The 23,417-nt window shown below is 41.3% G+C and overlaps 1 protein-coding gene across 2 annotated transcripts in view; it reads right to left on the minus strand.

Moving 5' to 3' along the window:
- CEMIP2 (cell migration inducing hyaluronidase 2) overlaps nt 1-10,672 on the minus strand; it is a 51,407-nt gene extending 40,735 nt beyond the window's left edge. The window contains exon 1 of one of the 2 annotated variants that reach the window (XM_074812743.1): nt 10,422-10,672. The gene's annotated coding sequence lies outside the window, so the exon portion shown is untranslated. Of the gene's footprint in view, nt 1-9,354; nt 9,838-10,421 lie in introns of those variants that run through there. The other variant, XM_074812742.1, reaches the window with a different exon arrangement.
- Nucleotides 10,673-23,417: the final 12,745 nt, after the last annotated feature.

Here is a 23,417-nt window from a genome sequence, read left to right on the forward strand (position 1 = left end):
TTCCATGTTATGCTTTTTTTCTTTCTCCACCCAAGGTTTGCCATTTCCCTTTGACCTGTGCCTATGCTGTGTTCCTTTTAAAAAAAAAAAAAAAAAAAAAAAAAAGAAAAATGCTGAGATCAAAGGCCCCAGGAGACCATTAGCAATTAAAAACACCAGAGAGGACTGGCTCTGGTCATCAGTCATCAGGCTCTCCTAAACCCACAGAAGTAGAAGGTCTCCTACAGGAGCTCATGGTCTGGGCATCTCCTCCCAGTAGTGCAGTCTAGACAAGAACTTCACCACTTTTACAACTGTACTGTAGTATACAGAGTGATGCAGTATTTTACTTTGCAGCTTGCTTCAGAGTGATTTCAGGAAAAGTCAAGTTTTTGCACAATATACAACCGATTACCTTACCTAACAGAGTTACACATAATTCAATCTGTACAAATCTGTTATTTGCCATGCCATTCAGGCAGGTTGCTACCTCAGTATTCCCAAACTTCTCGCCCTTTAGCTTTCAACAGGGTATTATGCAGTATTTTTAAATCCATTATTCACCACAGCATTTCATCAGGGCCACACGTAAATGTGTGCTTCCAGCTCACCAGTATCAGGGAAGCTTCCAATGCACGGATTTGGCTAGAGCATCTCAGATGCTTCAGCCCGCTCTGTACTTGTTACCACCCATCTGCTGGAAGGCTATGCTATCTGCATGTCACTCTTCTGCAAGAATAGTACTACTCCACACAATCCAGATTTCTGTAACCAAGTACTTCTACTCATCACATCAGCCAATTCAGTTTAAACTACCTTAAACGAAAAAAAAAAAAAAAAAAAAGTTTAATTTGCACAGTGTCTAAATAAAAACAGTGATTACCCCCAAGTCTGGCTCTGCCAACACAGCATCTGAGCTGTGTGGACAGCAAACCCCAGCAGGCAGACAGCAATGAGCCACTGAACAGGCTGCAACATCTTCAGTCTCGTCCTCATGTATTCTTTCACCACTTTTAACTTGTGCCACTTACTACACACTCATACAAACCCACATTGTTCCACACTGGCAGAAAGTAGAAACATATGCACTGTACAACCAAGGGATAACATCTGAGCCTCCTGAGACATGAGCCTGCGCTCAGAAATGAGTGGCATGCTTATCTGTTACTTGGTTTGGGGGTGGTTTCCTGGAAAGGAATCAGATTCTTTCAGGAGGCAATTCAAAACATCACCTGACACCACCCAAAACATGAGAAATATCCTAAGATACTTCACACTCTTCTACTGTCAAATGCTTAGTGTAACAAAGCATGTCAAACATGCTAGAAAACTTCCACACCCTTGCACCTTCCCAAAACTTTGTAAACAATGTATGCTTACTTCCATACAGTGCAAAGAAATTAATGCTTCCCTTAAAGCATATTTTAAGGATGCATAGTTCACAGGTCCCAAAAATAAAAGACAAACTAGAAGAAACCCCATTTCTGTTGCTCTGGGCTGTCAAACACCACCAGCTGTACTGCTGACCTATTACCACACCGTTTAATCTCAGAGTGTATAATCACCATTAAGGAAAGACTGAGGAGGGGTGGGGGAAAACCACACTCATCAAGAAAAGTATTTCCCCATGCAGCACCACACTGGTTACTGCTGCTTTCCTGGCACAGGCGCTTGTCTGGTATGAGATCAAAGAGCAGTGAGAAACCCAAGAGAAGGCAAAGGGACAAGAAGTCAGTATTAAAAAGCTCCTAAGAAGCTACAATTATTGAACAGAAAGTGGTGTAAAGCAAACTCCCGAAGTATGACATGCACACATTTACAAACATCCAAGCTTGTCAACTACAACAAAGATACTAATTTCGGACGTTTCAAGCACCTTAGAAGTGCCCAGTTCCACAAATTTTAACCTCACCATTAAGAAGTTTAATGGTTCCCAGCAGACACATGGGGTGCCTACAGGGTCTCCTATCTGGTTCTACATTTTCTTCCACTGCCTTGCTTTGAAATTACACCAATTCACTATGATAATAGACAGCATGTTTGTAGGAACCTACTTTTCCATCTGCCTGTGCAAAAGCTGGAAAGAATATGTGCACAGTAAAACACATTAACACAGTTAAGTAACTTGGAAATCACAATATTTATAACAGCCTGAAAAATTCCAGCTAACTTAAAAAAGTGTAAAAACTCTAGATATCTTCCATCACATACACCGTTTGTTGTATGCCACCACTGATCTTCTCCCTTCCCCAGCAGTTTCAGAAGTAAATCAGAAGAAAACAGCAAGTCAGTGACAAACAGTTACAAACATGGTATGAATGATAAAGCTTTCTCCAACATAAATTATATTGCACCAGATTTTCTGAATTTTCTGCATAGCAACTATTAATTTTTACTGAATTTTTTGGCACACAGAAAACGCACAAAATTGCATGATACACAACCACTGGAAACTACTTGAGCTGAGGACCACATTTCCTAAAACAAGTCTTTCCAATGTACCACAGATCAAGAGACAGAAGTGCAAGCTTGCATAATATTTACAGTGCAAGAGAAGGTCTGTACAAGTAATATTCATCAGCTGGTCAAATGAAATCTTTTGAGCACACAAGTATCTCTGCAGGTCAGAAGCAAATTTCAAACCTATATACAAGTAGGGAAAATTTAATTACATATGTTTAGGTGAATCGCAAAACAATTTAGTTATTAGCTATAGATTAGAAAGGATGCTGGGGTGGAGGGGAGAGGATGGTGAGATGACTGCTTCCTAAGGGAAGGGCACAGGTAATTATAGCCCATGGAATATGAGTTTGTCTGTGGGGACAAGTATGAAACTACAGCATGTCAAGCAAAACCACTCTCAGGTTCATGGCTTACAGCATACAGAAGAGCCATGAATTTAGTTCCTAGCCTCTTCTGAAGGCATTTGGTAGATTTTCATTAAGGCTAAGGTTGAAAGATAAGAGGCAAAGTGGGGTTTTGTACAAGGAAAATCATTCCCCTCTCCAATGAAAACCGGCCTTTTATCCTTCATCCACAGTTTGTGTGAATGAGCTCTGTAGCAGTCTTGTGGTTTCATTCTCTATAATTGTCAGGAAAACATTTAATGCAGCAGATGAAATATCTAACTTTGCAAAACTTCGTGTACAAAATTTAGGGGTTTTCGTAGTTCTTCTGCAGAGATGTGTCTTACTGCAGAAACTGCAGGCATGTGTTGGGTTTTTTCCAGTTCCTGGACACCAAACATTATCCTGCAAGCATTAACGTGTTCTTAACTGATCTCAAGACACTGCCATTTTCAGTCTGCTCTTATACATTTATAACATCTTCAGATCTTGCCCACTGAAACAAAGAAATATAAGCTAGAAGCCACAGCACTGAACTGTGGTCTGTGTATCTAAAATGATGCCTGACACTTCCGGTGACTTCAATTTTTTTCCCATTTATTTCTTTTTGCCACAGTTATTCTTTATAAATCACTTACAAATTAGGGAACGGTATTCTGTTTTTCCATTCATTGTAAAAACAATAGCATGTTCTGCTGGAAGAAATAATTCAGAAACCATTTGTTTCTTTGCATACAAGTGAATCTACCAATGACTTAAATACAGAGGATCCCCGAGACCACACTAGAAAGTACAGCACGTCTGCTGAAATAGGCAACGTGAAAGGAATAATTTTTACTGTTTCTCTCATTTTCAGAAATTCGATTAACTTTCTGATTAATTAAAATTCGATTAAAATTCGATAACTTGCCTAAGAGCTCAAGAGTGGAAACTTGCATTTTAATCACGCATCTGCCATTAGCTTGCCGCATGAGTCACAGCTTATTTGGGCCTCAAGCCTGTAACATGAGAAAAAAAGCAGTCACTAGCCTCACAGGGACATTGTGAGGGTTAGTTTACAGAATACTTTGGTCTCCTTCAGCTCAGCGATGCATCTGAGTACAAGCCTACTTTTAAGCACATAAATAGCTCTGTTTAAATCAACAGCTTCCATGTGAAAGTAACGGATTTGCAGCACCCATCTTAGAGAACTAAAGAAGATGGTAGGGGAAAAAAACCTAAGAACAGGGAAAAAAATGTTTTTAAACTGCTTCTCATATTGATGATAAGAAGTGGTATCTACAGTTATCTGCAGTCTCTAGAAGAACACAAATCCCATCCCAAACAGCTACAGCTTAGGACTTCACTGCAGAAGAATTTTCTATGTAATGGCAATACACTTCAGAGAGGTGAAGTCCTGTTCTGGCACTATCTTGAATCACTGATGAAACAGAGTTCTGGCCTGCAATCCATTCAAGACAAGGAAGGTGAGATTAGATACCTATTTTCTTCTTACTAAATTAGAAAAGCTCTCATAAATAGATTATAAGCATATACGACAGTACGGAATGTAACAGGCCGTGGGGAGAAGAGTCAGATCCCGTATTTAGCTTTGGTCAACAGACATTAGCATAAATACTTCAAGAAACTCCTGAACCTACTGAGAGAATCACCTAATAATCAGTAGGTTGTCATGTTTAAATTGTATTTAAAACATGCATCAGTACCATAACGTGCTCTCTTCCATATCAGTATATGCATTTCTTTCTTCTTCATCCTGGTTCTTTGTACTGACCCTCGTTTTCTTCTCAAGTAAAGCTCTCATGTTCTTGTAATTTTTTTTCAGTCCAACTCAAATTTTAGTAAATGATATGCCACTCCTTATTCTGCTTACTTGAAGGATTACCTCTGTAGTTTTTAATTGTGCAACAGCCACAAAGAAAACAATGCTGCTTGAGAAGCTGAATAGCTGTAGCTGCACACCCACATTCTTTTAGAGTTGTCTTGCATTCGTATGAGCCAAGTTAAATGAGTTTGCATTAAAAGATAATTAAGCTAAGAGCTCCAAATCACATCCGCTGAGCAAACAGCTGTGACATCAGCACCTCTTAGCTATCAGAACCCCCAAAGGATTCTTAGTCCTGGAGAAGGATGACTAAGATAGAGGATATATGACACAGGTCCATACAGTCAGAAGTACTGATGAGAATGTAAAAGACTGTTCATGTGTCTTCCAAGGGGGAAAAAAAAAAAAAAAAAAAAAAAAAGGCAGACAAAGAGATTTCTGAACCTGACTCAGTACTGGATACTATGGACTTCAGGAATTTATGTAGGTTCAAACAGTAACAAAGTCGCAAAAGATAAGTCATTTGAGAATTGATGCATAAATAACACTGCCTCAAGCTTAAGAAGTCCTTGAACCATAAGCTTTTGGTGGCTGGAAGCAGTAGTATCATTATGTAGTATCTTTACCAGACATCTATTACTCATCACTGTCAGACATCGGGTAATTGTGCGGATGGACACTTTGTCTGATGTGATGTGGCCATTCTTCTACTAGGATTTAAGATCTCATTTAACTGTCATCTTCTACCCCCACTTTCCCAAAATCACCTCCTCCTATAAGGGTCAAATCCCCCCGCAGCTCAGCCACTACAATTGTCTGTTGACATTATCAGCACAAAAGACACCTTTACCTGATGGCTTAAATTAAGGTGCCACACTGACATACCGTAGCTGAAACACAGGAACAGTTTCCATTTTGCTGTAGGAATGGTGGCCTCCAGCAGAATGGTAGGGCACATACCAGCTAAATCTGCGAGAGCACAAAGCCTTAAAAGTAACAGTCTTGTGAAAAGAGTTTCTACAGCTAAGCTAATGCAGGATAACTTGACTGTATGTCTGAACGCAAACATCCTCTATGACTCTACAGTATCACAGGAGTCGCACAAAGAACTACATGAGTTGAGAGCTTGGTGAATAATGTACAGTGATATAATTTACACAACATAAAACTCTTTTATAATTTTAGAAAAGAAAATAATTTTCCATCATTTCCTGTTTATAAAAATCACAAACAGCATATCTGGGATACCTTGAAACAGAAGCAAGTCTTCAAAAAGCAAAACAAAGCCTTCTAATCCATCATTAAGTATGCATTCTGCTGAGCTGGTGGCTGCATTCATATTTTGGATTACTGTGGTAAATTCCTTTCCAGGAAACTCCAAGAACTTTGCACCCAACAGCCAAGCCCTGCAATATCCTGCCAGGTATAGCTAGTCATTTTGCAGGACTGCAGTACTCTTTTTTTTTTTTCCCTTCTTCTTCTTAATTCCATGCACCAAAAAGATAGAAGTGCTATTCATACATTCCTTTTTGTTAACCTACTTCACAACAAAGGAATAAATCAGTTACAAGTTCTAAAGTATGCATTCTTTAATGTCTTCAGTATTTCCTTTCCATATTGGCAAATACATCACTTAACTCCCTCACATCTTTCTTCAAGGTATATAGTTTTCACTCCTCCTCCATTTCCTTTCTCAGTATTACTATTCCAAGAAACTATTTCTGTGGATTTCTACACCCACATCTACAAACAAGTCATTCCCATTTGTCTTGCCAAAAACATCTCTATTAAATCAGTAGTGAAATCCTTTTTAGCAAAAATAAGCTGAGAATGGATCAAGTCTAATTATTATTTGGTTCTAAACAAGAAACTGTAAATTACAGTACAGATTTTAATCATGTTTTGATGTATACTTTAGGTGATTTTATAGAACTGGCTTGCTAATGCAGAGAATGAACTTTACCAAATATACTTCAGACTATGCTCCTACCATATAATTTTTTAATATATAGAAAGTGACATTTACTGGATGATTATTTTCCCACTGATTTCTGTCAGCAGTTTTTAAATCATTGGTGCAAGTACACAGAAGGTGAGGAAAGGAGTCGTTGCCAAGTACTGTGGGACAAGCTTCCTTGCAGAGATGCATGATGTGGCCCCATCAGCAGAGGAGCTCCTTTAGGTGTGGGACAGGAGTAGCAGGGGTGTAATTCTACAGCTGTGGAGGCTGTAGCATCAGCCCCCAGCAACTACTGGGGAACAGGTTCCCCCTCCTCCCCAGCTTCCCCCATCTCCTGTGCAAGGCAGAACAAAGAGGAGGTGGTGCTATGCTGCCAGCATAGATGGTAGTCAGTGCTTCCCAGGGGTAAAGAAGCAAAGGACTACCTCATACTCAACAGGTAAGATAGACATAACTCAGTCACTGAATAACATCCTTGACATTTCTAATACCCATCTTTCTTTGCTCACATGGAGGAAAAATAATGGCCTGCAGAACTCTTCATTTTCCGCAAACAAGACTTCCGCACCCAGAAACTGAACTGACTTATTTCAAAATACACAAAAATAGTATGCTAAAACTGTTTATTAAAGATGTTTTGGCAACATGCTGACACATGAGAAAGGAAGTTAATGACTGGGCTTGGTATTAAAAACAAATTAATAAGTTATCTGTAATTAAAGAACATTTCTAGTCCAGATTGTCCAAGGTATGTAGGCATCTATTTGCACTTTTGGCAGTAAGAATGTTTTCAAGTATTTAAATCAGACTGAAAAGCACCTGTCCCACTGCACCCTATCATTTACTCAAGGAAATAAAATCTTCTAACCTCCTTTCAAGTACAAACTATTCAAATATGTATCAGCTGAGGTTAAAAAAAAAATAAATAAAGTAAAGTCAAGCTGTAAAATAACTGAGAAAGTCCCAGAGTTTTTTTCTTCAAGCTTCTAGGAGTAGTAGATCTCCTTGTGCTGTGCTTATTCTTATATTCATGCCTTAGAGGAAAACAAACGTTTTTGTTCCCCTGCCCCATCCCCTGGTTTGTCAACTTGAAAGAAATGTGAACTGTGCCACCAAATGGTAACTCTTCCAGTCATGGGACCAGTTACAGCTGGGAAACCTTTAGTGGATTTTACAGGGCCTGATGAAAACAACAGTTTTTCCACACAGGGATCACCATTCTCTACTGTTTTAGGGTCTCCACCAATTAGCAATAAGTCTGTTGAACAGGTTAAAAGCTTCCAGCCAACCCTCACCACCACTTTGCCCACAAAATATTGTGGGGCTAAAGCGCTGATGTTCATAATTAGAAAAAAACATACAGTCTACCACTGAAAAACATCCATCCACTTCTCAAACCAGCACATTCCACAGCTACTGTTCACGTCAGATACTAAATTTCAGAAGACACTTCTGCAATTTCACTTTAGCAAGGACCCCATAGCAGTCTTCTTATCTTCGTCCCCCTGTCCCCGCCTGCTCCACTTTCTTCTTTTTCTTCCTGAATCCCTTTGTAGCTGGGGGCATTACTTGTGCTTTACATAAAAATGTTATTCTTCTGGACACTTCGACTAGCTTGAGTCCCTGGCATACACTCTGCTGGATGCGTTAGTAGGGAGAGATCAAGAGGAGCAGGCCCAACAAGCTTGATCTGGCAGATTTCACATTCGTGCAGGCAGTGCGCAGGATCTGTATAGACAAAGCACCTCTGAGAGCTACAGACTCCCAAGAACAAAGATGAACCTCCCCTCCTCCCTACTGCTGAACATGGATCATTTCATATTAGGAATGTAGATAAGATGTTACAAATCTTCTTCTGTGATTCAGCAAAACTTGCCTGATGCCACACAAAAATTTGAAGTACTGCTTTACCTTCCTTATTGCATTGTCTTTGTGAAGCCCCAGGCACTGTTTCGTTTTTATAACTACTCGGGAATATAAAATCTCTGCCTTTTTAAAGAATCTGTGCCACTAATTCATATTTAAAATATAAACAAAGATAGCATCTTCAGCACACATCGCTCATTTAAGCTGTGATGTAGCACAAATGCAGAGCATTCATCACCACACACCCTCTTTTATTAGAAGGGTTGAGATACACAACTCCCACTCCGTTTTTTTCCGTGCCTCTGGGCAAGTGAAGTAGCCTGCTGGTTTTTAGGCGCAGGAAAGGCAATCCGCAGTAACCCAGGCACCCGGGGTGCCTACCGGGACCGGTCCCTGCGGGGTTACTGCCGTGGGCACGGTCGGAGCCCAGCCGTGCTTCCCGGCGTGGTTCCGGGAGCATCTGACCAGGAGCGCTCACAGAAGCGGCGAAACCTCTGCCAGCGCACCCCCCGCCGTGGCACCTGCCAGCAGGCCCCGCGGAGGGGCGCGGAGCCCACACCTGTCGGCCACACGGCGGGGGGACACACACACGATGCGCGGCGCCCCGGACGCGCTCGCACGGCCCGGGCGGAGCTGGCGGATCCTCCAGGGAGCCGCAGCTGCGCCCGCCGCCGGCCCTGCCCGCCCCGCCGCCCCCGCTCCCTCCCCTCCCCGCCCCTCTTCTCCTCTCTCCCCTCCCGCCGGCCCCGGGAACAAAAGAGGCCGGTGCCGCAGCGGCCGGCCGGGCAGCGCGGCAGGCCGGCCCGCGCCCCGGCAGCTCGCCCACTCCACCAGCCCCGGCCCCGCCGTTCCCCGGCCCCGGCCGGGCGCGCACTCACCTGGGCCCCGCCCGGCGCGGCGGCGGCGCGCTCAGGGCGGCGGCATGGCGCTCCCTGCCCCGGACACGGCGGGAGGCCGCCCGGCTACTTGCCGCTCCCCGCCCCGGCTGCCGCCCTTACGCAATTGGCAACGGCCGCAGCCCCCCCGGGGCGACGATCCTCGGCCCCAAAAGGAGGCGGCTGCGCCCCGCCGCCGCGGCCCCGCCTCCCGCTGCCCCCCGCCCCCGCGCCGGGGGAGGAGCAGGGCCGCCCCGACCGCCCCTCGCTCCGCTCCGCGCCGGGACCGCCCTCTCCGCTCCTTTCCGCTCCGCCCGGCGCTGCCCGGCCCGTCGGAACGGCGGCGCTCCCGGCCCGGCCGTGGAGGTGCCCGGCCGTCACCCGCGGCCCGACGGGACCGCAGCAGCCCCAGCCCTCCCACCCTCGGGGAAGAGGCTGGGTACCGCCTCCCCCCGCACCCGGGGCCGGGTGGGGGGCGGGGGGGGGTAGACACGGAGGCACTTCGCACCCCTGCCCTGACCCACGGCTCTCCTCTGGGCGGCGTGGAAAACAAGATAAATTACAGCTAAAATACCAAACGCAGGGTTAGATGCCCACGTCCGATTTAAAAAAAAAATTTAAAAAAATCCACAATATAAGCGCGCAGGTGCTGCCGGGGAGGTATAAAGGGTCCGCGTGGTACGAGAGCAGGTAAAGGCGCGGGGAGAGGCAGCGTGCTGCCGCGGCAGGCAGGGACACGCAGGGTAAGACGGGGGCAGCAGTAGTGTAAAGCAGAAAGGTACAAGTCGGTTATCATCACATGTAGGCTTACTGGGCTGAAAGGGAAGAGAGAATAAAGTTACTTAGGAGAGTTGTAGCCCGGGCAGTCTCTAACCTGGGAAAAGAGCTGGCTCGAAAATCTGATTCCACTTTCCGGTATTTTTTTATTTTTAAAGTCTGATTTGGAGTAGAATCAAACTAAACCTCCAAATGTTCTGAATTTCAAGGAAGCAGTGCCTTCAGATGTTCCACAGCGAAGAACATCAGTCTGGTCTAGAAACTCGGAGGGACTGTGAAGCTCCAGGACTTACCTTTGCTCGGGACACAGAGCTCCAGGGCACCTCAGCCTCCCAGGCTATCAGCTTTGATGTGGATCTGACTACGGGCTTCTCTTCAGTTTGGGACCTCCCACCGTTTCCAGTGCACCGAGGCTGGGCCAAACTCAGTAAAATTAAAAAAAAAAAAAAAAAAAAAAAAGAAAAAGAAAAAAAGGGGCACCCTGATCTGATTCGAGATGCTTTAAATGAAATGGTTCGGAAAATATAGTCAGCGTTTTCTAACATAATTATTTCCTTGGGAAAATTCCAGACAACCGGAAACGAAGTGATAACTCATTTATATTCCTATAAACACTGCCCCACGTAACTTTAGTTCTAGCGATTTCTTCTTTGTTTACCAGTAAGCATAGCCTGTGTTTGCTTACAGCATATGGAGACATCTAGTGACTAAATAATAAACTGCAAATCAACTCCAATTAGTCTGAAGTTTTAGAGATTATACCAGGATCCTTTGCTTGCAATATTTCACTAGGACTGCAGCAGTCAGGGTGGTACAACTGCAAAACACCGCACCGCAAAAGAGCAGTTGCTGTATGCAGGGACGGTGATGGAATGAGCAGCTACGCTGATTGAAGCGGTGACTGTGGCTACGGCTCCACCGCACAGCTTGAGCTCCAGGCCATACTTTTCAGGTCTGAGATTTAGAACAGTACTTAAGACACACATTTGTCTGTATAGACACAAAAGTGTTCGGGACAGTTCCTAACTTGCCCTTCTCACTAAACCACAGTGAAGGAAGCTCTTAGGTGTATGAATAAGGTGGTTTCATTTTCACGTTGATCATATCTCTCTGTTTCTATTCCTTCCTCTTCAGCTTAATTTTTTTTTTTTTTTAATTCCCAGGAGCACAATCCTTTTAACACGTGATTGTAAATCTTTGCCTCATTTCAACAAATGCGCATGCAAACTGAATATTTACATTTGCCAATGACTTTGGCTGAAATGAAATTGAAGATAGTTTCTCTTTAACATGAAATTAAAACATTTCAGCTGAAAAAGAATGCCCAGTTTAAATTAAAAAAAAGCAAGATGGCACTGGACATCCATTTTACACATGTGATATTGTGTTTGTCCATGAAATGCACATGTCCAATTATTAATTCCATTGTCTATGTGGATGGGCAAACTGTGCTCACGTACAGTGAAACTGAAGCAAATTAGTAGGTGTACTGTTTTTACTTCATGGATTGTTTTTAGTAAGTGTTTGACCTTTTGAAAGTTTTTTTTTTTTTTAATATCAAAACACTCTTTCAATTACCCTTCATCATATAATCCTGTATAAAAAATAATGCTGAATTATTCCTTGAGAATGCCAATTGTAACAAAATGTTCATGTGTAATTTAATTTGTGGAAATCCCTGTATTCCATACATTATTTAGGGTTAAGCCTTTCTTCTCCTTTGACAAATTATTTTCACTTAATGGAGTACTTCCACAAAAAATATCTGTAAAGGTGATTTTGCCAGATGGATATGTTATCTATTTAAATAATAGAACTAAGCTCTTCAAATGTATTATTCTTCAAACGCTTTTGTTTTTCATTAACACAAAGCACTGCTTATCCACTGGAAAGATAGGAATCTGGGAACAGAAAGTATTTACTTTTTATATACTTGTATACCAAATGAAGAAACACAGACTGCTGATCAACATTCCCAGTCATGAGCCTGCAAAAAGCTCATTTCAGTGATACCTGGGTAGATGTTTGCTAGTACTACTATATGGGGACATAAAGTAAAAACCCTTCTACATACTTTAAGTAATCTGAAACTAAATATATTGCATTATATATGTATGCATGTGTGTGTGTGTGTGAGTGTATATTTTAGACAACACATACTTGTCAGTCTTAGGCAAATCACAAATACCTGTTAGCTGTAAAAATACTAGACCTCTTATAGAATGGAATTATCACCCAACAGCTATAATTTTTTAAAAGTGACAGATACATTTGAACAAAGCAATCCTTAAAACCTATAAATATGAAAAAGATTGGACTTTAAGATTACCCAAGTATCTGAAATCTCTGCAAAATCCAAATGGCACACTAAAGCATTACATCTCCATCTGGTATGGCTTCCTTTGTCATACTGCTTTGGGTTTAAGCAGAAAAAATCTTGGCGAAGTGTATGACCCAAAGCTTAAAAATAGCAAAAGATAGACTTGAAAGAGGTCATTGATGCAGTCACTATGGTCTGATGATTTCAAGATAAGCAAGAAGGAAGCCAACATTTGTCCTTCTGAACAAAGAGTACTAGATGGGGGGGGGGGACAGCAGTAAGTATATTCAGTTACTAGTTAAAATTATGTCCTATTCTCTGAATTCCCATCCAGATCCTTGCAATTTAGAAAAACTTACTGTTGGTCTATTGAGATAAGAGTGCAAACATACATAATTCTTTCCTTATTTAAGCCTTTCTGGCATATGTCCCAGGTACTCTGTGGTAATACCTTTTCCATATAGTAGCTGTGTTTTAAATTATCATACTAAACACATGGATTTTTAATTACCTCTCTGAGAGTCTAACACTTTGTGTGGAAAAAAAAAAAAAAAAAAAAAAAAGTTAATTCCTGAAATAATACAAAGACTGCCTAGTCTGAGGGGAGGTTTGCTCTTCGTAATAGCTTGTTCTTACTTTGACATACTGTGCTTCAACCAAAGTTAACAGCAGTTAACAAAATGTAGCAATAGTTTGTGGGAGAAGACAAGAGCTTAAAATGCATACTGAGGGAATGTAGAGACAATTTGTAACCAAATTTTAGTAGGAAACTGTTTCAATGTACCATCTTCCACTGCCCATTGAAGGATCATGCCTTTTCCTTTGGGCGAGTCAGAACAAACCCATATACAACTCATTTGCTTTTTGCAAGTCTACAAAAAAGTGTGAAGAAAGTTATTAGAGAATTCGTTTATTACTACTGAAACTAATAACATTAAAAGCAAACAACAAAAACCTGTGTTATGTGGCAAACATTCACTTAGGAGTTTGGAAGTCTGGGTTCAGTCCTTACTTATCTTAAACAAAAAGTCTTTTAAATCTGTGGCAATGACTCTCCCACAGAGCAGTGATGCTGACAGGAGACACGTGGCCTCAAGACTGTGGTATTGGCACTGGGTGCTTCCAGAATTTCACCAGCTTCCCTAAAGGTTCCCCTAATGTCCCATTACTGAGTTCTGCCTAAAACCTACCTTTCATTCTCCCCCCTCACTTTGGCTGTTACCAAAAATTTTACAGTGGAGAAATATGTCAGAATTTCAAAATTCTGGATCATATAAAGATGAGAAACTGTTGAAACCCAACAATAAAAACTGATAAATTTTTAGAGCCTTTTAGATTTTCTCCTCTGTAATCAGACACTGACAGTCAATCAACAAAATAATTTCAAAATTCCTGTTAACGAACAGAATACAGGCTGCACTGAAGGTTGAAGGAAGATTCATAAATTAGTTTTTTAAAAGAATAGTTGAAAACAAATATAAAAAGCAAATGAGAATGGGGTAACTGTGAGGAACCAGATACCCATAGATGGAATACATGAAGGGGAGCAGATAACTGAGACAAAAGGAAAAAGAAAAAAAAACCCACAATGCAAATATGTGCACAAGGGAGCTGTATTCTGCCTTTTATACTTCTCCTAAAGTGCAGTTTGATGAAAGACAAAATGCAACAAACTCATATTGCATTAATTTTTAATATAATCTCAACAAAAGTCACAATTCCTTACCAAACCAATCCAAACCATCCACTCATATTAAGAAACACAGACAATATTTTCCCATTGTGTTTACATTTTAATTCACTGTTATTAAAAACATGTGATTGTGATTGCTTTCTGTATTTAAACACTTTTTCCTTGGGAAGGCTTGCCTTGAAAGGTTTCCACTTTCCAAGTCACTTTTTCATGTGAATTGGGTTGACATTTATGCCAATTTTGCTAGCAAACTGTAATAGTAGATATGGCTTGCATTTCATGGAAATATTGATGGAAACTGGTTGCTAAATGAGTTACCAGAAACATAACCATAAGGACTACTGGTCCTATTTGCTTGTTTTGTCAAGAAAAAAGAAAAAAAAAAACAATATGTAACCACATAAACTGTTAGACTAGTCAATCCCATCAGAGTTGAGTTTGGAGTGCTGTGCTTGTAAGTCAAAAGCTACAGTCTACAGATCCTTGCACATCTGAGAGAAATTTTTGATATACAACAAATTATGAGACATTTCACAATCCATAAGGCAGACTAAAATTGTTAAATACATAATTTCCAACAAATTTCTTGCCAGACTTCAGTTGACACTATGTGGAATATCTATCATTTGTGTTTCATCTCATGTGCTTGGTGTAATCCCTTTAAAATTATGCACATAATAGTTCTATGCAATAAATTTATGTCCTGATTTTTTTAGTCTTTACTTTTACCTTAACGGAGGTTGATTTTGGTTAAGAGTCTGTGAAATTTACAAGAAGAGCAGAACTTAAACCACAGATTTCTGATCTCCATTCACATTAACAGATATATACAAGTAAGTCAGATACATGACAAAATTGTCTTGTTTTAATCTTGGAGAAAGATGGAGAGTCTGACTTCCACTGTAGAGAAATGCATTTTAAGTGCTTTGTTTTTACGGTTATTTATTACACATCCGATTGAAGAGACAATATAAATGTCTTCACAAGTAGAAATGCTCAGGAATATTACATAATTAAAAAGCATTAATAAATACCTCCGGAAAAAAGAACAACACTATAATGCTTTTAGATCGTCACCAAAAACAGATGTGAAAAGTGCTGAAAACCTGTATTTGCTGGTAACTCACTTCCTCCAAGAAGAAATATACACAGGTAGGAATACTTTCTGTGTCTTTGAAAATGTAACAGATAAATTGCAACCTTAGGACTCCAAGGTAACTTTCATTTCCATGGCATTAAATTCAAGTTTGAAACAGAACTTTCCATCAAACACTGCAAGACACATTTCTTGCACAAGAGGATTTTTTAATGCAAATCTTTATACAAAGCTTTGAGCTCTCAACTCTGATACACATTCAGACCATAGTCCTCAAAATTATACTTTTATAAAAACTACTCTAAAATTCAGTGAAAACACATTTGACACACTTTCAAGTAATAGTGTAGAGTAAGGCAGTTATGTAGCTTTCCTTGTTTTGTACCAAAACAATCATATGCATATGTAAAACTGAAGGGGGTTGTTTCCAGTAAATTTTCAGTTTTCTGTCAACACAGTGTGTCACCTTTTTCCTTTTGGGAAAGAACAAATATAAAGGCTAATCACTGTTACAGGAAGAGTTATCTGTTACATTCCCTGCATAGGATATCATCCTGACCTTTTGTTTTTTACAAAAAAACAGGAATTGAAGTGTCTCATATGAATGACAGCCAAATGTAAAAAGAAGAAGTATTTGTTTGCCCATCAGAAATGAATAATTTGATTCTCAGCGGTGCATTTGCAGTGCTGTAGAATGTGTATCACCTTAAAGGTTGAGATATTCAATAACGCTAAAAATCATGCCACTTTCAAAGTCAGCTTCTAAAACAAGAGTTCGAAGTGAAAGCACAATGACCATTACTGGCTTTGCAGATCTCTTTCTTTATAAAACCATAAAGTGGTATTAAAATAGGACTCCCTATACCAGAGCAGAGGTTCATCTAGCAAAGTAGCCTGTTTCCAACACTAGCGGATGACAAGAGATGAAAGAGTACAAAAAAAAAAAAGTTAAGTAAACATACATTAACACTTTGTGTTCTACTTCCCCATCTTCCAGTGATTTGCAGCTCTGTGTCATCATTGCTATACTTTTTACCAGCTTCTGTTAAAATAAACTGTTGCTTTTTGAACTCACATAAGTTCCTAGCATCTGTGACATCCTGCAACAAGGAGTTCTGCAGCTTAACTGCTTCTTGCAAGAAGAAATACCTCTTTCTGTTAGGTTTGGAGCTTCCACTTCACAGAATCATCTAGGTTGGAAAAGACCTTGAAGACCATCCAGTCCAACCATTAACCTAACACTGACCGTTCTCAACTACACCATATCCCTCAGCGCTATGTCAACCCAACTCTTAAACACCTCCAGGGATGGGGACTCCACCACTGCCCTGGGCAGCCCATTCCAATGCCTAACAACCCCTTCTGGAAAGAAATACTTCCTAATATCTAGTCTAAACCTTCCCTGGCACAACTTGAGGCCATTCCCTCTTGTCCTATCGCTTATTACTTGGTTCAAGAGACTCATCCCCAGCTCTCTGCAACCTCCTTTCAGACAGCTGTAAAGGGCGATGAGGTCTCCCCTCAGCCTCCTCTTCTCCAGACTAAACAACCCCAGTTCCCTCAGCTGCTCCTCGTACGACCTGTGCTCCAGACCCTTCACCAGCTTCGTTGCCCTTCTCTGGACACGCTCGAGTCATTCAATGTCCTTTTTGTAGTGAGGGGCCCAAAACTGAACACAGTCATCGAGGTGCGGCCTCACCAGTGCCAAGTACAGGGGTAAGATCACTTCCCTGTCCCTGCTGGCCATGCTATTGCTGATACAGGCCAGGATGGCATTGGCCTTCTTGGCCACCTGGGCACACTGCTGGCTCATGTTCAGCCGGCTGTCAATCAACACCCCCAGGTCCCTCTCTGACTGGCAGCTCTCCAGCCACTGCTCCCCAAGCCTGTAGCGCTGCTGGGGGTTGTTGTGGCCCAAGTGCAGCACCCGGCATTTGGCCTTAGTGAAACTCCTACAGTTGGCCTCAGCCCATCGCTCCAGCCTGTCCAGATCTCTCTGCAGAGCCTCCCTACCCTCGAGCAGATCAACACTCCCACCCAACTTGGTGTCATCTGCAAACTTACTGAGGGTGCACTCGATCCCCTGGTCTAGATCATCAATAAAGATGTTAAACAGGAGTGGCCCCAAAACCGAGCCCTGGGGGACACCACTCGTGATCGGCTGCCAACTGGATTTAACTCCGTTCACCACAACTCTTTGGGCCCGGCCATCCAGCCAGTTTTTCACCCAGCAAAGCATGTGCCCATCCAAGCCTCGAGCAGCCAGTTTCTCCAGGAGAATGCTGTGGAAAATGGTGTCAAAGGCCTTACTAAAGTCAAGGTAGACAACATCCACAGCCTTTCCCTCATCCAATAAGCAGGTCACCCTGTCAAAGAAGGAGATCAGGTTTGTCAAGCAGGACCTGCCTTTCATAAACCCATGCTGACTGGGCCTGATCATCTGGTTGTCCCGCATGTGTTGTATGATGGTACTCAGGATGAGCTGCTCCATCAGTTTCATATGATTCCACTTGTTTCATGTGATACTCCATAGTTCTTACGCTGAAAGAAACAGTCATTCCTTGTTCACCTTCTCCATGCCACTCCATCACATTCTTCCATTCTCATCTCTTTTCCAATCTAAACATATTAACAAAATATATTTCTTTGTCCCTTACATGAAAGTTGTTTCATATCTTGCCATCCTTATTGTTCTTTTGCCAATTTTGCTGCACCTTTTTTAAAGATGACAGAATCAGAATTGCAGTAGGCTCCAGAATATGGGCATCTTGGATCAAAAAAATCTTCTTTCTTTATATTCTCTTCTCTCCCCACACCACCTCTAAAGCCTTCTTTCTTTGTTGGCCACCACTGAATACTGAGCTGATGTTTGCTTAGTAGTATTCAAGATAATGTCAAGACCTTATTTCTGAACAGTAACTGTTCAGAACTGTTCTGAACAGTAATTGTTGAGATCCAGTAATTGTGTACATGAACTTTACTTAAGATTTCCCAACAACTTGTAAGTACCACATGCTACTAAAATCAGATCAGTAAATTTTTAAGAAGGAACTGCACTTCAGATTAATTGCATGTTCTGGTTCAGTGTCAGTCAAAAAATAGGAAAAAATGCAAAAATTATAACCTTTGCAACACACCAGTTCTTTTAAAACAATAGAACATCACTTTCCTTTTGTCTCCTCAAACACTGTCATTTAATTTTAGATAAACAATGAAGGGAAGAAAAACCAGGAGAAATGCCTAATACAGTATATAACATGCTCAAGGCAAGATAGTGTTCCCAGTGCAAGTTTGCCATTTTTTATACACTTAAGGCTAGACAACATTAGATCAGGAAGGTTCTTTTCTGCTGACCCCTTAATTTTTCTACAAGTTCTCTTGCTACCAACCTACTGTTTCTCTCTTACTTTTTGGTTCCAGTCCCTTCCCCTATTGGCTATTTTATTGCAATAGAAGCACATTTTCTAAGAAAGCCAGATGTACATGTTGGACTGACACCAACATTTTACAGTTAAGTCATGCCTCCACAAAATTCCATGGAACAAGAGGACAAAAAAAAAAAAAAAGAAAAGACTACAGCTGGGAACATATTTCAGGTTTGCAGACAATGCATTCAAAACTCAGACAGCAAAGATTTCTTAGACAATGATTTCTCAGCTGAAACTTCAAGCTGAGCATACAGATGGCATAGTATCTGTCAAAGCAATTTTCTCCGTGTCTGAATTAGACAGAGCACAGACTTTATGGAGATTAGATTAAAAATTTAGCTGTAATTTAAACCAAGCCCTGGGAAAAACAATGCTACAGTTGGGGGGTCTACAAAACACCCCTCACAACCAACCTTTAGAGAATCAGAGGTAATGACTGCACAGGAACAACCGTTGAACAGAAAAGGTTCTGCTGGCTTTATGTATCACACAGCCTGTCTACAACACTCATTTGGCCAATGTTTTCCACTGAGTATGGTGTTTCCTACCACAGATTTACACTGTTTACAAGCATAAGGAATCACCAATGGTGCTGAGCGAATACGATGATTAGACCTTTCCATGGGTTCAGACTAAAACTCAGGTGAGGCCTAGGCAATGCAGCAGCTTCTCACTGGCCTCTGTCAAAGGGATAAGCTTCATGCAGGCTTTGGATTAATCCTCCACCCATACATGAACCAGATTCACACTCTAATCCTAAGGAATTAAGAACAAAGGAGTCAAGAGTTGAACTTGGTAAACAAATAATTAAATGCATATGATAAGAGCTACTTATAATTTCAGAAAAGGAGGTGTTCTTGAGCAGGATTGGTCAGAACAAGAAGCTATCTGAGACTGGGAAAATTTGTGTCCTCTCCTTGAAATGCTCTTTAGTTGGAACACAAACCTTTAGACATCCACAGTCCTGCTAACCAAAAAAGGCAAAGAGTGGGATACTGTTTTTTCCCCAAACAATGGATGTTTTTAGGTCAAATCTCTTGTTATGCACAAAGGATTATTACACAGTTATAGAGATTATCAGGACATTTGTTATTTTACTTCAGTTATCTAATGTCTAACACTTTTGACATTACTGTTTGAACTCACACCTTTCAGGAAATAAAAACCAAATTGTACATGTAAATTATTGTACAGGGTTTGCATGACAAGGTTTTGGAAGCAGGGTGTCTGACATCTGTGAGAAGGTGCCAGAAGATTCCCCCATGTCCAACAGAGCCAGTGTCAGCTGGCTCCAAGACAGACCCACTGCTGGCTAAAGCTGAGCCCATCAGTGACAGTGGAAGCGCTTCTGTAAAAACTTATTTAGCAAGGAGAAAAAACTGCTGTACAACTGCAGCTGAAGAGAGGAGTGACAATATGTGAGAGAAACAGCCCTGAAGATACCAAAGTCAGTGAAGGAGGAGGAGGAGGAGGAGGTGCTCCAGGTGCTGGAGCAGAGATTCCCCTGCAGCCTGTGGTGCAGACCATGGTGAGGCAGGCTGTGCCCCTGCAGCCCTTGGAGGTCCACGATGGAGAAGACAGACACCTGCAGCCCGGGGAGGAACCCACATTGGAGCAGGTGGATGTGCCCTGAAGGAAGCAGTGACCCTGCGGGAGACCCACGCTGGAGCAGTCTGTTCCTGAGGGACTGCACCCTGTGGAGCAAGGGAAGAGTGTGAGGAGTCCAGCCCCTGAGGAGCAAGGAGCAGCAGAAACTGTGTGATGAACTGACCGCAACCCCCATTCCCCATCCCCGCTGTGCTGCTTGCGGGGAGGAGGTAAAGAAAATCAGGAGTGAAGTTGAGCCTGGGAAGAAGGGAGGGGTGAGGGGAAGGTTGTTTAAGATTTGGTTTTATTTCTCATTATCCTACTCTGATTTGATTGGTAATAAATGAAAGTAATTTCCCCAAGCTGTCTGTTTGGCCCATGATGGTAATTGCCAAGTGATTTCCCTGTCCTTCTCTCGACCCCACAAATCTTAAGTTGTATTTTCTCCCCCTGTCCTGTTAAGGGGGAGTGAGAGAGTGTCTGGGTGGGCACCTGGTGGCCAGCCAAGGTCAACCCACCACAATTATATAGTAGCTTCATCTTTGTGGTGTGTCAGTTTAATTGAAAGAACTGAAAAAGGCTTCTCCCTGTTTATTTTGCATTTTTGGTAACAGTTTACCTCTAGTCAGCTTCACAATTAGGACTGTCTTTCACAAATAACCAGGGAAAGAAAACACTTTTTCAGAATCAAAGAAATGTGACAATAAATCACAAATTGTCTGAAATCCAGACAGTACAGAAATAACTTTCACTTTTAAAACATCCTCCTCAATGCAAAACATTGACTTGATACAGAAATAATTAAAATGAGATAATGGACGCAAATGTCTTTGCATACTGTTATTTCAGATCTCTTCCAATAGAGTATCATTAAATTTGAAGTAGTACTACCTGATCCATCTGTCCTATATAGCAAATACTCAGTGACTTTAGATAAAAGTCTAAAGGATTATTCACTAGTAATGACCTGTTTTGAAATGTATGGCTTTATTTGTTCTCCAAAATTTAAGCTTTGGCTTACCACACCTCTCAGTCCCTCAAAAAGGGATCCTATTTTATTTGCTGTATTTACAATTCAATGTCTAAGTTTCTTGTGAGATACTATACAAATATATTCAGGCAGTCTTAATATCTGCCTTGGAAAGCCTGCAGCTCTACAATTAAGTTTCAAAATACAGACTGATAACAACTTAATGACAGAGATTGCTGACTGGTACAACAAAAGGCATGAGATGTGAATGGCTTCTGTATGTCTCATGGGTGCTAATCCTGAAGCTCAATAATCAGATTTTAAACGGAAGTATTAGTAATTACTATACTCCTGACTGGAAAAAAGTAAGTTAGAATGGCTGATAACTCCCCATCACTGTTGGTTACTGATGTATTCCAATCCAAACCTGGAGTGGAACAGATACTTGCTATCTGGAATTGCTTGCCTGGAGAATGAGGTTTCTTCCTCCCTTTAAAACAATTTCACTTCCCTTCTGGTATGCATAATGTCTCTTTCACTAGCTAAATTTTCAAATGTTTCCTCAATGAGGAAGGCAAACAGCTACAAGCTTCATCTTCCTTATTGTGGCTGACTTTTTCATATGCATTTGACAACACCTGACACTTCACAGGAGGCCTGTTCCTTTCTTTGGACTACTTTCAAGCTAAAATTTAAGAGAAGTATTTAAGATCTGAACAGAAGTGTCAGGTGAAGGACATTTTTGTTTCCCTTGGACTTGAACATGGCCAAGGAATAAGAGAGTACTGGAAAAGAGGATGACTCCTAGACTTTGCACAGGAACTGGAAGGAACAGAAACTTAGGATGAAGTTCCTTGTGGCTTAAGGCTCTTCTAAACATTCAGATAATGCTAGCAAGAGAAAAGCTGCATCTTACTGCGGACCAGGTAAATCTAAAGCATGAGACCACTACATTTGAAGTCTGGATGACACTTACCAACATTTAATCTTCCAGTTGCAGCACTGAAATCTCCTCTGGACTACAAACAGCCGAAACTCAGAGAAGTGGAATTACAGAGGCCAAAGCTGTGGTCTCCCCCATCACATACCCCAAGATACCCATCAGTTATGACCTCTGGCACCTGGCCTTGACCCCTCAAGCCCCAGCATGCAGAATCTCAGAATTGGTCCTGCAAGTAGCAGCACATAAGAACAAATGCAAACTGGTGTTGCCAGCTCCCATACCTCCTTCATTAGCTTGAAGTTTAATTAGATGTTTGCCTTACAGTCTCTAGACTCTCTATTCTCTCTAGAATGCTATGGTTACATCATAATCTAAGCTTTCTTTTACAAATTAAGCATTTTTAGCTTCCATTTTGAAGCTGGAGCTTGTCAACATAACTTGTGTCCTTTGCAGGGTAAAAATGCAGGAGATAAATCAAAAGGACCAGGCTTGGGTTAGTTTGTCTTGCGGGAAAGGAATAAACTCAGGACTTGTGGTCTGGCATATGTTTTTAATATACTGGATTGGGCTGGGCTTGAGTTCACTAGTTCTTCTTTGTTGCAAAGACCCATAAACATCCTCAGGGAAACTGATCTCTTATAAAACTTCACAGAATGCATTCTATCTGGAACTAAATTCCAGACACACTATCTACACAGCTCTATAGGAAACTTTTTTTTTTAAAATTATCTCATTGATAATATCGTTTCTATTTCACAATGCAGTATTGTCTTCCTATTGTTCTGCTAGTATTGTCTTACAAACAGTACGGTCATTAAATACTATTTAAAGGGTAGCAGACAGCTAACAGGATACAGACCATCTTATCTTTGAGTCTACTTCAACCAGTACTCCAGCAGATGAAAATAATGATGGATTTATGTTTATAAAGTGAGTTAAAAACAAAGCACAGAGGAATTGCCTGATGGCACTGTGGTGAAGCACAGTGAAGAGCAATCTTCTCAGTTCAATTCTATGCAAACTGATGTCTGTTTTGTAACAATTACGGTCTTATTTGGTATTCTCAGCAGAAAGGTCAAGTCCAGGAAGATTAAACATATCTTTTAGGGATCTACCCTCTCTGGTTCTTAAGTCATTAACAAGGACAGTCAATACCATTGATGGACTCTTTCAAGAAAACATGTAAAATTACAAGGAAGTCTGAAAAAGCCACTACACTGCAAGTACATATTTGAAAGATATGCGGAAATTC

This window comes from Strix aluco, chromosome Z, assembly GCF_031877795.1.
Source record: "Strix aluco isolate bStrAlu1 chromosome Z, bStrAlu1.hap1, whole genome shotgun sequence".
NCBI classification, from domain to species: domain Eukaryota; kingdom Metazoa; phylum Chordata; class Aves; order Strigiformes; family Strigidae; genus Strix; species Strix aluco.